The sequence below is a fragment of the Etheostoma cragini genome, chromosome 20 (genome assembly GCF_013103735.1).
Source record: "Etheostoma cragini isolate CJK2018 chromosome 20, CSU_Ecrag_1.0, whole genome shotgun sequence".
NCBI lineage: Eukaryota > Metazoa > Chordata > Actinopteri > Perciformes > Percidae > Etheostoma > Etheostoma cragini.
In genome coordinates this window covers 20,769,668-20,784,846 of record NC_048426.1, presented here as the reverse complement: position 1 = coordinate 20,784,846, position 15,179 = coordinate 20,769,668, and the positions used below count along the sequence as shown (strand labels likewise).

Here is a 15,179-nt window from a genome sequence, read left to right as displayed (position 1 = left end):
TTGACTCAACTAACTGAATGCTGAAGATAAATTAATCCTAAACACACTTTTACACATTGGAAGTATTAAAATGAATATGTAAAACCCAGCTGATGTTAAGGCAGTTTACCACGGAGACGCAACACGCAGACTATAAATACATTTCAGGGTTCACTGGTCAAGTCTGCAGGGGCGCCGCAGAGACTTTATTATTGAATTGAATTTTCAAATGCAGTGACTGTGATGGCAAGGGAAATATACATTTTCTTTGGACAATGTAACCATTCCCTAACAAGTATTCTCTATATGGTCACTATATCAAAGAAAGATTTTGTTATACACAGTGATTCATTTAGACTGGGATGAATGGCACGCAAGCTTTGAGAGGCTTCAATCACTATAATGACTTTGGCGTATTCTTGAAACACCTTTTTTACATGGCACTGAATACAGTCCAGGAGTGCTTTATTTTTATACACTGATAAACACACCAGCCAGCCACATTTGAGTTGTGCATTTATCTGGTCACCTGTATAAACGATAGGAGTGGATTCATTGATTAGCTATGCGCGAGGCAGGGATAAGCACAATAAAAATTGCATGCTTGCAAAAAGAAAAACCTGACAACACTGAGGTAGTGACTTCCCCGCTTAATAAAATGTAATGCAATGCATACCCACACCCACCCACACACACACCCACACACATGCACACACACACACACAATAAGTCACTGCAATCAAGTTGTCTTTTGACGCAAACAATGAAACAGCAATGTGCCTGTGTTTGAGCCGAAAAGAGAGATAAGGGAAAATGTTTCCTGTTCATGTGAATATGAGACAATATATCAAAGCACAAAATCAACTATGAGAAAAACACCTATTCATCAGTCAATCATTTTTGACAAAATGTCTTTTTTTTATTTCTATGCTTTTTTATTATCTCTGATTCTAGTGTTCTAGCGGAGTGTAAGGACTGAATGCTTTTCAGGTCAGCGGTGATGGTTTCTAGACCTATAGCGGGTCATTGGCTCAATCCCTGAATCTACTGGGTGCAACAGCGCATTTGTAAAAGATACAGATGGCTTATTTAAGTGAAGTGACACCTTCCCTTGCCATTGTCTTGGAGGTCTTCAGGCTAAAATTCAGGCAGGTTCTAAAAGAACAAACTGGAAATGTTAACTCAGTTTGTAGTCCTTTTTCCCAGCTGAGGGATGGGGTCACTGTCGTAGCAGGAGAAAGATAATCCAGATGTCCTTCTACCCGCCCAGCTCCTAATGCTCCCCATGAGGATCCTGAAGTAGTCCCAGGCCTAATGGGAAATGTAATCCCTCCAGGGTCTGGGTTTGTCCTGGTTCTCCTGACAGTTAGACATGTTCAGAATACCTCTGTCTCATCTGGCTCCATTAAAAAGAAACAGTGGTTTTACTTCAAGCTCCTTTCAGACATCCCTCACCCAGGGAGGGAAATTCATTTTGGCCACTTATATCTGCGATACCATTCTTTCAGTCACTACCCAGAGCTAATGGGAACAGGTTAGGGTTGGAACTCGCTGCAATATTGGAGCTGGACAGATATCTGTCTGTCTTTATTGTGTATTCATCTAGTTTGTCTGTAGATTTCCCACTTAAATACTGACCAGTAGTTGCTTGCTTATTAGAGCAACATTGACAACTTTGACTTAATTATCCTTTTGCAGAAACTGGCAAAAACTAACTTAGATCTCACTGATCTTACTTTTAAAAGAAATTCCAGGGGGCAACGCTTTTTGAAATTCTTGTTTTCTGTAATATCTGCGCGTACAACGATATGGCAACCCGTTCTCACTCCCAACTCGTCAAATACGGACGCTTGGTCAGTGCCTCTCAGCATCAGATACAACGCAAAAAGCACCCTTCAGCGTCTGTATGGAACACAACAGGTCAAGCAGCAGCTCCTCTGTGTTTTAAGATGACATAGTATTAAGTGCAACAACGGTAGCGAGTAGTATGAAATACCGAAATGACGTCTAAGGAGGATTGGTTGGGGTGGTGGATGGGTAAAATAACCCAGGACTTTCACCCCGGAAACCTGGGTTTGTGTCCCGTTGTTGTCCCTCATGTTACTGAAACATACTTTTAATAACCCCACACACACTCTTTTCCTTTTACTGTCCCATTCTTATGCCGCATGTCAGTTAAATGTACATCCCAACCCAAAGTGTCAATAGTGACGCCAAAGGCACAGGCCGAGCATCTGTATTTTACACAATTGGAGTGAGAATGTGTTGGATATGGTTAAAATTAAGTAAAGATTGTGGCCCGGGAAAATAAATAAGGAAGATAGATATTAATGGTTATTAGATTACTAAACTACAGCACTGGTAAGGTTAGGAAAAATATGGCTCTGTGACAGAACATGAACACCCTTAGTTTTTAGTTTTTTTATATGCCCATTAGCTACAGCATTATAACAATGGCTACTGTTTTTCGCTACATAAAGGGCACACTACTACTTGTATTGCCACTGAACTAACTAGGATATTGGGCTGAAAAGCTGCAGGTCAGTGTCAGTGCTCATGTAAAACCAGCTATGTTGATATATAATTAATCTTGATTTAAGCATAACTACTTCTCCACTGGTCCTCAATGATGGTGCCAAGTAAGGATCTTGGGCATTAATGATGCACCTGCACAGTTGCAATGACTTGTCAAGCCATTGAGAATTCCGGGCTGTTGTCTAGCGTCGCCCTGTTCATTAGTCTGCTGCTGGCCATGTGTAGATGCAGGCGGGGCGGGGGGTGGGGGGGGGAGGGGGGGGGGGGGGGGGGGGGGGGGGGGGGGGGGGGGGGGGGGGGGGGGGGGGGGGGGGGGGGGGGGGGGGGGGCTCTCTTGACAGCTAATGCTGCCGTGGCATCACAGAGAAAAAGGCTAAAGAAGACCGGAGCTCTGCTATAATAGCTTCATCCTCATCATGTGTATCTAAAATCACTAATGTTACCTCTCCTTCCGAGAGAGGGGCGTGTAGTTGCTCCTTAAGAATGTGGCATTCCTGATTTTTAAATAAGGTTTTTAAAAAGGTTTAAGCATGCAGATGTTAGAGTTACTCATAAGTATTAAGAGATGAAAGATATGATTACTCTTTGTTTTGAAAAACTTCTGGGTTCAAAATGTTCCTGTTTGGAACAGGCTGATTGCTTGGCGTGTGGTACTGCTGCCTGAAGCTTTCTCCAGAACCATTTTACCACAGAGAGAGAGAGAGAGAGAAAGAGAGACAGATTGAGATGTCTTTTTCATCAACGATACATGTTGAGATCGCTGCAGTCAGCGTTTAATGACGGCGGTGCTGTCTCGTCATATATGCTATGGTTAATGGATTTAAAACATGGTTTTAATTTCCATACAGGCTCAGCGGTTAGATGGTAAATGTTGAAGTATGGATTTGATTTGCGGGTCTTTTGCTGAGTGTTTAGTGTCATTAGTGTTATTATAAGTTAGCAGCATACTTAAACAACCACACCCAGGGTAAGCATAGTGCTGAGTGAATTTCACTGAGGCTGTTCACTCCCTATTTAGCTCCATTGTACCAAATTTGGTTGCAGTTCCGCCATAGTTCCATAGGTGAGTGCAAAACAAATGGGACTCTATTGAGCTAGAAGGCTAAATTTGTCTCTTTCGCCTAAATGCAATTGAGAAATCCCATATATTATTGTTGTTTTTGAAAGTTCAAGATGGATTATAGGGGGAAAGTTAAAGGACCGAGTATTTATGTCCTTTTTGATTTCTTACAGGTTGAGTCGTTGTTGCCCATAACACGCTAGCATTCTGCTGATGAATGCTGATTGGTCAGTGAGGGACTGATTACAACCACAGATCCCACTTGATGGCATCCAAAGCAAAACCAGAATGTCTGAGTGAATATTTCGGCATGGTCTTTAAAACATTAACAGACCTTTTCTAGCGGGTATATTGACAGGGAGAGCCTAACCCGTCAGCTGTGTTGTCAGTGTCACGAGAGAACAAAGGGAGTGACTCAGAGCTTAGCATAACGCAGTATCTCCGGCCGTATGATGTGTGTGACGTCGTTAACATTTTAAAAGGCTTTTTAAAACAAAAAAATCACTTGAGGGGTATAGCTTTATAGAACACCATTCATTCTGCACTCGCCTGCTATTACCCCCAGTGGAACTCTGGTGGAACTGCAACCAGTTCAGAAGTATTGAGAGAGTGGAAGTTCTTCCCTTATTAGGAATGATGTGCCTAGACATCCACTACTGCTTCTTCCCTTTGTTGACTTTATTGTTCTATGATAGTCATCCAACTTCCTCCTTTGCTCTCGGACAGGAATTAAAATTCCCTGTATGGCCTTTGTTTTGTCTGCCAACAGAAAGGTTTGTATGTCTCTTGAGAAATATGATGAATTCAAACTCTCATTAAAGCATGTTCTGTATCCAGGAAATTATCTGTAAGCCTGTTATTTGATTATAGCTGCTGATGCCTCTATTGCTGCCTCCCCTCATCTTCTTGAAGACCCTACCTCTGGATTTGGCAGCAGTTTGCAGTCTGTCTCACATAGTGAGGTCACTTCGGGAGTCATTTGGCAGCTCCTGCCATTAGAGCTTGCCAGTCCTTCACACAGCCATGCATACACTGTGCCAAATCTGAGAAAATGAAGCATGTTATCTGTAACTAATACAGTCTATAATTGCTGTGGGATTATCTGACATCTCAAGCTATGCTGTCTGCTGTCCACTGTGTGAGCTGCTGCTGATCTACTGTACCTGAATGATCAACAGCTGTAGTCTTCATCAACAGCGTTCCACTTCCTAAACTCCAGTTGACTTCTGAGGACTTGTTTTTATCTTAAAAACTAAAAAGATGCTTTTGACAGGGCGCATTTCATATTGTGACCTGATCTCATTCCACTCACACACACAATATGTTGATGTGGACTGTAGATGAAATGGAACGTTAATCACATTTGTTCTAATTTGAGTTAAAGCAGAATCGTCTGAAGGTTTTCTCATGAATTCAATTGTGTCTTTACAGCCCCTTTGAAGCATTCTTTTGTCCGCAAGTCACCACTTTCTCAAAGTCAGCTGCGGCAGCACAAGCAACATCTCCATGGACAGAAAACAAACAGCAAACAGACATGTCTTCTAGGCATGCATTTGACAAAACTGCAGATCAGTGGGTATCAATTTCTTGACAAAACACATCATAAGTTTAGACTTGGAGTCAAATAGAGCATTCAAACTCACAGTTAGATGATGTGCGTGTTGCACAGAGTGCCCTGGGGAAGGCTACGCCAGCCTCTGTTGTTCCTGTTTGTTTTCTCCTGTTCCCGGGCCGAGGACACGCCGGAGAAAACGCACACAAGTTCATGACTTCCACAGAGGCATGCTTTAAATGTTCTCAACCTTAGAAATGTGAGGAAAACACAAAACATTTGATTTCTGAGGGAAGTGTAATCAACAGCTTTCTGTGTCTTAGTCTCAAATATGAGAGACCCTTTACTAATAATTACAACTATGGTATTTGGTGTTGATTGCATTAATGGCATCCTAACATAACAAGACTGATTTAGTTTACCGACACTAGTAAAATAGGGTGATGTCAGTCCTTCTCTGTCACATTAGGCCTCATGCAAACATTTTTTATTCAAAAGACCAAAGAACTGCACTGATTTTACACACCAGAGTCTATTCACAGGACTTACAGGAGTGCTACTGCATATGTATATTTTTTGGCTCCAGATGGAGCTGTATGCCTCAAATTATTTCACTTGCATCAGCTTCGGTTGGATTTGAAAACAACCAAAAATCTGTGGGTGTGGAGTTAGGAAGAAGTGAGATTACCACCTATCTCTAGCCTTCTCTTCACCTCTGCTTAAGGCTAAAGGCTACCTGGTCCAGGCTACATTAGCTGTTACTAACATAACACATCCAAGTCTTCAACTACTCTGCCTGTTTGTGACTTTTTTTTTTTTTCTGATATGTCGCACTTGTACTTTCCTTCACAACATGTCTGCAATAATCAGAGAGAAAAATTAACTCCATCCTTTTGTGTGTAATCGTAAGTGATGTCCAAATCAAGCTTTATGAACCATTAGTTGAATTTGTTGACCCAGCCAGATGGTGTCTTAGTTTAAACAACAAATCTCAAGGAATGAAAATTCAGTGTGCTTTCAACTCTCTGTCTAACAGAGAGCTTCCTCTATTGGCCTCAGAAAATAAAGAAAATGCTTCACAAAGCTTAATGGACATAGCAATCGGTTAATGCACACACAACCCTGTCTATAGAAGACACTCTTTTGCTGAATAAGACACTCAGTTAAGTGAGTGTCCTCCAGCATTTAAAAGATGAAGGGAGATTTAACATGGGCCTGTGATTGTTAAAGATTTCAGGAACAAGGGTGAGCAGGGTTTTAATCTTTGCTCTTTTTACAGGCTGAGGGCCCAATACCACTGGAGAAAGTATTAATGAGAGTTAACAGAGGGGGTCTATAATGAGCTTGGCATTGAGCGTGTAGAGTAGCCAGCATTTTGGTTTAGTGGCAAGTACTAATTTGTTGAAGGTACCTAGAGACAGAGTCTACGGAGGTTTCCTCAAACTGAGGGATTATGGGGGGATCACAGAAAGAGCAGCCTGAACAGGAACCAGAACTCTGATTATGTAACATGAGAATCATCTCTTCGATAAGGTTAATTTGTGATTAAAGATCACCTATATTGTTTTTTTGCCTTTTCTAACCTCTAAATATTGTCATAATGCTGTAAAGTCATGTTAAACGATACCACTTGAATGCAGCTTAATTTCACCGTAAAAGAGAGAAAAAAATAGATGAGGGACTGTGCTTTCTTGTTCCAGAAAACACACAAACACAACTCTTCTTTTTTTTCACCCTCATAGTTTTTTTTTTTAACTTGCTTGTGTCAGCAATAGAGACAGGGATGTAACTTGTTAACTGGACTGGACTCTCACACCGCCTGAAAACAGATCAACACGTCTAATCCATGTTAAGAGGATTGGCAGTGCATCCACAACGTTCCACTTCCGGGATTGTGTCAGATCCCGCTCTTTCACCCGGATGTCCGTATTTTAAACACCGGTCAATATCGGAGGACAATCGTTAACGGCTCCCCAGATCTCTGCAGGGTAAATCCAGACAGCTAGCTAGACTATCTGTCCAATCTGAGTTTTCTGTTACAGGACTAAAACAACTTTTGACGTACTCATTTCCCTCCAAAACAAGTTCCTTCCCGAAGCTATTTTGCAGCGGAACCGTGGCTCTATTGGGCGCTTAGCTCCACCTAAGACAATTGTGATTGGTTTATAGAAATGCCAATAAACCAGAGCATGTTTTTCTCCCATCCCAGACTGTAGTGGGGACTAGCTAGACCATCCTCCGCAGCGCTGTGCAAGAAGGTCTGGCAAAGCGAGACTACATACTATGTAATTAGCCAAATGTAACGTTGGGTTATGTTTCTCCAAAAGTTTAATCGGTCTTAACTTTTTGCTGCAGGTTTTTTTCCGGCTCCCCCCTGCGACCCCCTTCGCCACAGCCTTATTACACTACACCCAACCAAAATGAATGGGAAATCCTGCGTTTTTGCCGGACCCCCACCGTGTGTGTGAATGCAGCCTAAACCTCGTATTTCCATCATCCTCCATCACATTTCCTCCCCTGCCCATCCACACACACGTTCAGCACAGCAGCATACATAAAGGCTTATTTCCATTCATTCCCTGCCAGATTGTCTATTGTGCTTCTGCCTTAGTGGTCCAGCCATTTTCTCTGCCTGTCGAAGTTTGGTCTATTAGGACCCCTGCCTGCCTTTTGGCCTCCTGCTCTCTAGCCTGATCCCTATTGAATAAGTTTGCCTCACCTCCCCTGCCTGCTTTTTTCCTGATTTCAAACTTGAAAAAAGTGAAATTTATTTTACTGGCCTGCTCTCTGAGTTTTTGGGTTCAAACCATAGATTGTATGGACATGGTCTCTGTGACGTCAGCCATAGGCTTCTGAAGACCCAAGTTGGGCATTTTAACATGGAGGTCTATGGGGCATTCTTGGAACTTCCGCATTCGCTTAATTGTTCAGTACCGAGGTTGGCGCTTTGTTCAAACCTGTTTTTACTGAGCCTTTCCAAACAAAATGTCTTTAGTTCAGTCAATAATATATTTTACATTTACACACTGGCTCAAGTGTAGTAATGCACTCACTGCTGTTCTGGATGTGAATCCTCATTAAACATGTCTTTAACTGAGGAGTTGTGATTAATTAGTGTAGGATTATTAATAATACTAAGTTTCTAATTCATGTAAATCTTTGCTATTTATCCTTCTTGGATAACCGATGGAACGACAGGAGAATGTTTAGTCTGCAGACAAGAGCAAAGCATGTCATAAAAATAACTACTGGTTCATCTGTGTTATTCTGTAAATGGGTGTTTTAGTGCCATCTTTTCTTTATGATTTATATAATAGGGATTGGCTGTTTCATTTCTTTACACCAATCACAATCGTCGTGGGCGGCACTAAGCACCGTATGGAACTACGGTGCCGCTGCAAAATAGCATCAGGAAGGAACTTGTTTGTACGTTGTGTCCCATCAAAAGTTGTTTTAGTCGTGTAACAGAAAATCCGATTGGACCGATAGTCTAGCTAACTTTTGAACGTAAACGTTGCACCAAAACAAGTTCCTTCTCGAGGCTATTTAGCAGTGACTCATTGTGGAGCTTAGCGCTGCCCATGATGATTGTGATTGGTTTAAATAAGTGACAAAAAACCAGAGCCTGTTTCTCTCCCATCCCGTAACGCTGCGTGGACTAGCCAGACCATCCTGCGCAGCGCTGAGGAGGAAGGTAAAGCAAGACTCTCCCACCAGTGACCCTTGCATGGTCCCCCACCAGTAGTGGTGTAATCCCACCCGATAAGGTCCCCTGTCAGTCACATGGACCCCTGGGACATTGTGACATTTGGGGAGTAGAACAATGTCACAGTTGCTTACCTGACCTTTCACAAAGGCAACGCCATGTCAGAAAAACCGCGGAGACGCTCTCAACTGTATTAGTGGACAAAGCAGTCTCTCACAAGAACTTATTTTATGCTCTCGAGTAAAGGTGTAATGGTGTTGCACATGCTAGTTACTTTCATTTACCACCTGCTGACTGTCTTGCACATCATCTATAAAAAAAAAAACAATGTGGTAAATGGATCAGTGAAGGTGTTAAAAAGAATGTGAAAATTATAACACCAGGTGATTTACACCTGGAAAATGCCCATCTCAGGTTTGCTTTTCATACCCTTATATAGGGCAGGTTGGTATGTGGCTCAACTTGCAGCCAAATTAGTTAGCAGAAACAATTGTGAACTAGACTTACTTATTATTCACCAACATTAAAGAAGTGTAAGAACCCATGACAAGAATCTCTTTGCTAACACTGCCACCTGGTGCACAGGGAATGTTCTACACCCATTGCCCTGCTGTAGTTTGCCAGTATTTTTTTAGTCCAGCAGAGTTTACAGACCTTGAATGCTAATGGTATTATTGAAATGCAGAGCATGCCAGCACTGTGCTGGGACCCCAGCTTTCATGCAGTGAGTGACTACAAAGCCCAGAGATGTATGCACACGCTCTGAACTAATAGCCTATACAACATACACACACACAATTTGTTTTTAAGGATGTTAGGCCATCTTTAAGCTTAGAGATCTATTCCATACATGCTGATTCCACATCTGCCCTGCTCTGAATACCAACAAAGCTGACCTGTTTGCCCTTCCCCTTCCCTACCCTAGTATTTATTTTCATTGTTGCGTTTTATCATACAGGCAACTGATTGAACCTATTCCTGTTAATCATCGGTTTTCATCCAATCCTGACTTTGACGCTTAAGCAAATTTAAACTCATGTCATTGCAGATCTTTGATTGTGCTATCTATATGTAAATGACCTGTGGAATTCGGCAGTGGCTCAGTATATAGCAGACTTTTGTTGGGAAGACCAACACACCTGTGTAACTTACTATCATCAATTAAAAATAAAAAAAATAATAAAGTCACATATTCAATAAGTTATTACGAAGCTTCCTAGGATAGATTGATGTTTATTTGCGGCAGCCTCGCATAACTGTAATAACAATATTCAACCACAATCTAGTCAACTGTGTGTGTGTGTGTGTGTGTGTGTGTGTGTGTGTGTGTGTGTGTGTGTGTGTGTGTGTGTGTGTGTGTGTGTGTGTGTGTGTGTGTGTGTGTGTGCGTGCGTGCGTGTGCACGTGTGTGTGTGTGTGTTTACAGTTGTCTGGCTGCTGAATTTTTTTTTTTTTAAACAGTTAATATTTAAAGTTAAAGTGCTCATATTATGCATTTTTGCCCCCCCCCCCCCAGAGGGACTTACCTTCTCCAACAAAAAACACTGTTCACAAACTGCTAAAAACAGCTCTGTTGTAGTCCAGTCTTTACTTCCGTGACAAACGTGTGTCACTTTGTAACATGTTATAATGCTCGCCCAGCTGCGTGGGGCATGCCCTCATACTCTGCTTCTGATTGGCTGGATGAGCATAGTATGAGCAATTTAAATAGTGAAATGAAATAAGTTGCACAATAGCTACCAACATATGTATTATACTTGGAGTTAGCCAAATCTACATGACACATACATATGCAGAGAGATAAATATAGCATTTACTGACATATTGGCCGTGTTAGCAAATAAATAATGAATAAAGCCCACTGTGCACACTAGAGGCCAGAACTTCTGACTATTTGATCCTTCCAAGGGAAGGTTGAAATACAAAATTTGGGTGAGAAAAAAAAAAACTTTCTAAGAGCCAGACTACCCTCCCTTCAGCAAAAATAAAAAAACATAACCCCACCTTTTCCTTTATACTTCCTCTCCAACCCTAATCATTTTGTACAGTACCTCAGAACAAAAAGCTCTGATCTCTGCCTGGCTCTGGTTCCTGATGCTTGCAGAAAGATAATCTAATGAGCTGGTCATTTACATAAATGTCAACACATGGAGCAAACCAGTCTAAATGTTCCTATGCAAGCAATAAGCAAAAATAGACATCATGAGACTCAGTGTGAGCTCCGTGTTAAGAGATGAAAGAGTGTCAGGGCCGGAGGGCAGACAGATAGCAAAACAAGAAGCAGCTGATCTACAGTAGATGAAAGGCTGGTTTATGCACATATGGCGATTCCTCTAGCTAAGACTTTTGCATATGGCATATTAATATTAGGAAAGAACAAGACTGACATACTTTGAAAAGACATGTGAAGTAAGTTAATCAAGTTTATTTATATTGCACTTATCACGGACAGAGTTACAAAGTGCTTCACAGGTCAAATAAATACATTAAAACAAATCAATATTAAAAAAGCAAGTAAAGTAAAACACAAAAGCACCCGTTACATAGTTATACAGTCAATAAACAATTTTTATTTTTTGAAAACACACATCTCCATCTGCGTATCTGGTATCGAGTCACGGGGGCAGCAGCTCAAAACATACAGCACAACTCCCAACATGAACATTCTACACACTTATCCCCTGGATTTAACCACAACCTGCACAACACTGTGGCCCTACGGCACTTTGTTCAAATGCTAACACACTGCTGTCACAACCACACATTCAAAACACAAAAGATTTCAGTCTGGTGTCTATCAAAGACCGCTGACTGCAATTTTAGCTGAACGCCTAAGCAGGTGTCTTACTTGTTAGTGAACATATACGGTATTTACAGTATATAGAGAAAGCTCAGAAAGGCTTTTTTGTGTACGAAAAAATATACACTGTACCATTTGAGAGAAATAAGTTAAAGAGCAGAGATCCCAAAATGTCCAGGTCAGATGTCTGAGGTACACACAGCTATAAAAAAGTGAAAGTATAAAACGTTCTATCTTTACTAGAGTAAAACTGCGTTCTTACTGTTTTTCGGGAAGTAATGGAGATGAAAGCAATGGAAACACATTCATTTCATTCTTTAGTATTTAGAGATGATGCAGACATCCAATGTGATGCAGAAAACTTGCTGCAGGATCAGTCACACTATTCTTTGTTATTGTCATGTACCTTTTAGTTTTTTCCACTAATTCCATAAATTACTAGAGACAAAACACATTATTGAAACAAACTGCTGATTTTCATTCCTTCTTGTTTACCTTGCTTAAACATTGGTATAGTACATATCTTTTCTATAAATAAACTATTTAGTGTGAAGTCACTTCAATTGTTCAAGCTGTATAGATGTAAAGTTTGTGATTTCTGTATTGGTGTTTGATGCTAGTGTTTTTACTCTGTGTGTTCTGAGTGACAGTGTGTTATCTAGAGGAGTGGTCATAGTGTTTGGCTGCATTGAGTTTTGAGACGTGTGTGTTAAGAGTTGTGTTGCTTGGAATGAGTCTCGCAGGCGATGTGAACTGTGAGTTCAGGTGACTGTTGGTAGTGCAGACTGTAGTTTGAGTTTTGCACATGTGGCTTCAGCTGTGCCCACTGCCGTTCAGCAATCGGGAAAAAAAAACTGTAATGAAACCGCCTCATGGATCACTTTGAACTACCTTCATTTTCGCTATGATTGCTTAATTTTGGAAATAATCATTGCTAGTCTGATTTAGTCCGAATCAGGACTTCAGTGGGTTTTAAATATCTCTTTATGAAGGTCTTCTAACCCTCCTTTGCTGTGAAGTCTGTTTTTTAGTAGTATATTTCATTACACAGCGAATTAAAAGGAACATGTCATAAAATGTGCTTTCATAGGCCTACATAAAAGCAGATGCAAAAAGTACAGAAGGGACAAGCATTTTGAGGCTTTCGCTGTTGCCATTGTAGTTTTGTACAGTAACCATGGTTACAGGTGTTGTTTTTATCTAACTTATTTTCAACGTTTTTCCCAGCTGTTGCTTCTTATTTATAAACTCCCTTATAACAAGAGATACGTTGAGCGGTGAAAGACATTGTTTTACTAAATAGGAGTTAAAGTGTGTGATTCTGCAGATGCATGCAGGTCTTACCTTTTATTTTGTTGTTTTATTCTTGTTTTGGTGTAGTTTTTGTCGTAAAAAAGAGGTTGCCAACAAATATAGTTGTTACTATTTTGATTTTAATTGTATTTCCAATAGAGCAAAAATGGACCTTCAGTTTGGAAGATCTTTTATATTTACAGATTACCATTTGAATCTATAAATTGCTTGTCAACTAACTTTACCATTGGTGACCTGACAGCTTGTACAGACATGCATCATGCCATCATGACAACTTTGTCAAAAAAAGTAGATTTATCTGTCTAGTAACCACAGAGGGAGAGCTCTATGGAAATAAATGCTTTTATCTGATATGAATCAGTGAAGCAGGCATGCAGATGAGCCGTCTGAGCGAGCCCTGTTGCCAAATAACTCTGTGAATGCTCGCCACGCTCACCCCTCCCATTGGGCCATGTTTTCTGCATCTCTGCATCTGCATCAGTGCAGCCCAGCTGGAGCTCACCTTCAGGCTAGGGCCATTTGACACAGACGGTGCTCAGATAGTATTATCCAGGAGCTGCCATGTTCGGACCAGCACTGTGCACACACAGGGCCTGATAAGAGGCGTCCATGGCAGCTGGTGGGTCATGTATTTCCTCAGCCCCACTGGACCACAGAGCTCGGTAGCTCTAAGCCAGCCGGAGGAGTCAGCCTGTGTAAATGGGATAAAGAGAGACACTGCGGATGAACTTTATCTGTTTGCTTTTCTCCAGATTTTGTATAATGAATGGAATCTGGGCCAGCTCAGCAAGATGGGGAGAGTTTTAGATAGTGATACTTTGGTTTGCTATTGTGTCAGAGATCTCTGGGGCCATCTGGGACGACTCATTGGAGAATGAGACCAATGTAGTTTCTACTGCTAAATGCTACATTACAACCACGTATGAATGAAAAAGACCAGTCTTGTATAAAGTACTTGAAAGCAATACTTGAGCCAAAGAACAAGTATCTTACTAAAATATGACATTGGTGGAAGTTTAAGTCACATATTGGAATATTACTTGAGTAAAAGTTTTAGAGTATCTAATATTTACTGTACTTAAGTATCAAATGTAATGTTATGATAATAATAGTACAGTAGAACCATTTGAAGTAAATTTTGATTATAAACTTTATTGTGGCTTCCTTATAGTGAAGTAGAATATTCAGGGTTTAGCAGTATACATTTTTAGTATTTTATAAAAGTATAAGTTTCTAGAAATAGAAATAACAAAGTAAAGTACAGATATGTGAATATTCTACTTAAGTACAGTATTTGTACTTCATTACATTACATACATATACATACATACATACATACAACACTGAAAAATCTGAAACAGATACAGTTGTTAATGGTGCCATGCCATGGAAATTTCCCTTTATGAGGTTTTTCAACATTAATATGAGTTCCCCCAGCCTGCCTATGGTCCCCCAGTGGCTAGAAATGGCGATAGGTGTAAACCGAGCCCTGGGTAGCCTGCTCTGCCTTTGAGAAAATGAAAGCTCAGATAGGCCGATCTTGAATCTTGCCCCTTATGAGGTCATAAGTAGTGGTGGTCAAGTGACACTCTGCGAACCACTAGTGAGTGCTCTCTGTACAAAGAAAAAGGTTAAATAAATGGGAATTTAGTGTGTTTTCAACCCTTGTTGAACAGAGAGCGCCATCTGGTGAGCTCAGAAAATAAAGGCAGTGGTTCACGAAGCTTTATTTGACCATCACTAGTCATAAAGAGGCAAGGTTATCTCTCCTTTCTCTGCTTTGCCCACCCAGAGAAGGAGACAAAAGGTGACAAAAACACCTCAGAGCGGCTTAATCTGGGCACTCTCCAATAAAGGATCAAATTAAAATAGAAAGATAAAGAAAGATAGATAGAGAAAAACATGAGAATGAAGTTATTACCAGTAAAAAAAGAGTTCATTATAAAATGTTGAAAGGAGCTTGTTTAGAGATCTGTAAACCAATAACTTATATCATAGCTATATGTCATATTTGTGTGTGTAGTTGTTGTCTGTGTATCCACTGTGTTTGTTTTGCCAGCGCTGGTGCTGTCCTGTGTGAAGTGATGTTAGCCAGTCGGATCCAGACAACAAATGCCCATTTTGGAACTGTGACATCCGTGGAAGAGCTGGAGACCAAGCTAAATGTTAATTTCACCTCCTGACAGGGTGTGAAAACATGCAATAACAATGTGAGGTTGGCAATTATGAGAGG

At 40.8% G+C, this 15,179-nt stretch overlaps 1 long non-coding RNA gene across 1 annotated transcript; it reads right to left on the bottom strand.

Moving 5' to 3' along the window:
- Nucleotides 1–4,698: 4,698 nt before the first annotated feature.
- Nucleotides 4,699–11,676, bottom strand: LOC117935343. Its single transcript, XR_004654735.1, has 3 exons — nt 11,588–11,676; nt 6,842–6,848; nt 4,699–4,708 (listed from the first exon to the last, which is right to left on the bottom strand). It is a non-coding gene; the product is annotated as an uncharacterized LOC117935343 (long non-coding RNA).
- Nucleotides 11,677–15,179: the final 3,503 nt, after the last annotated feature.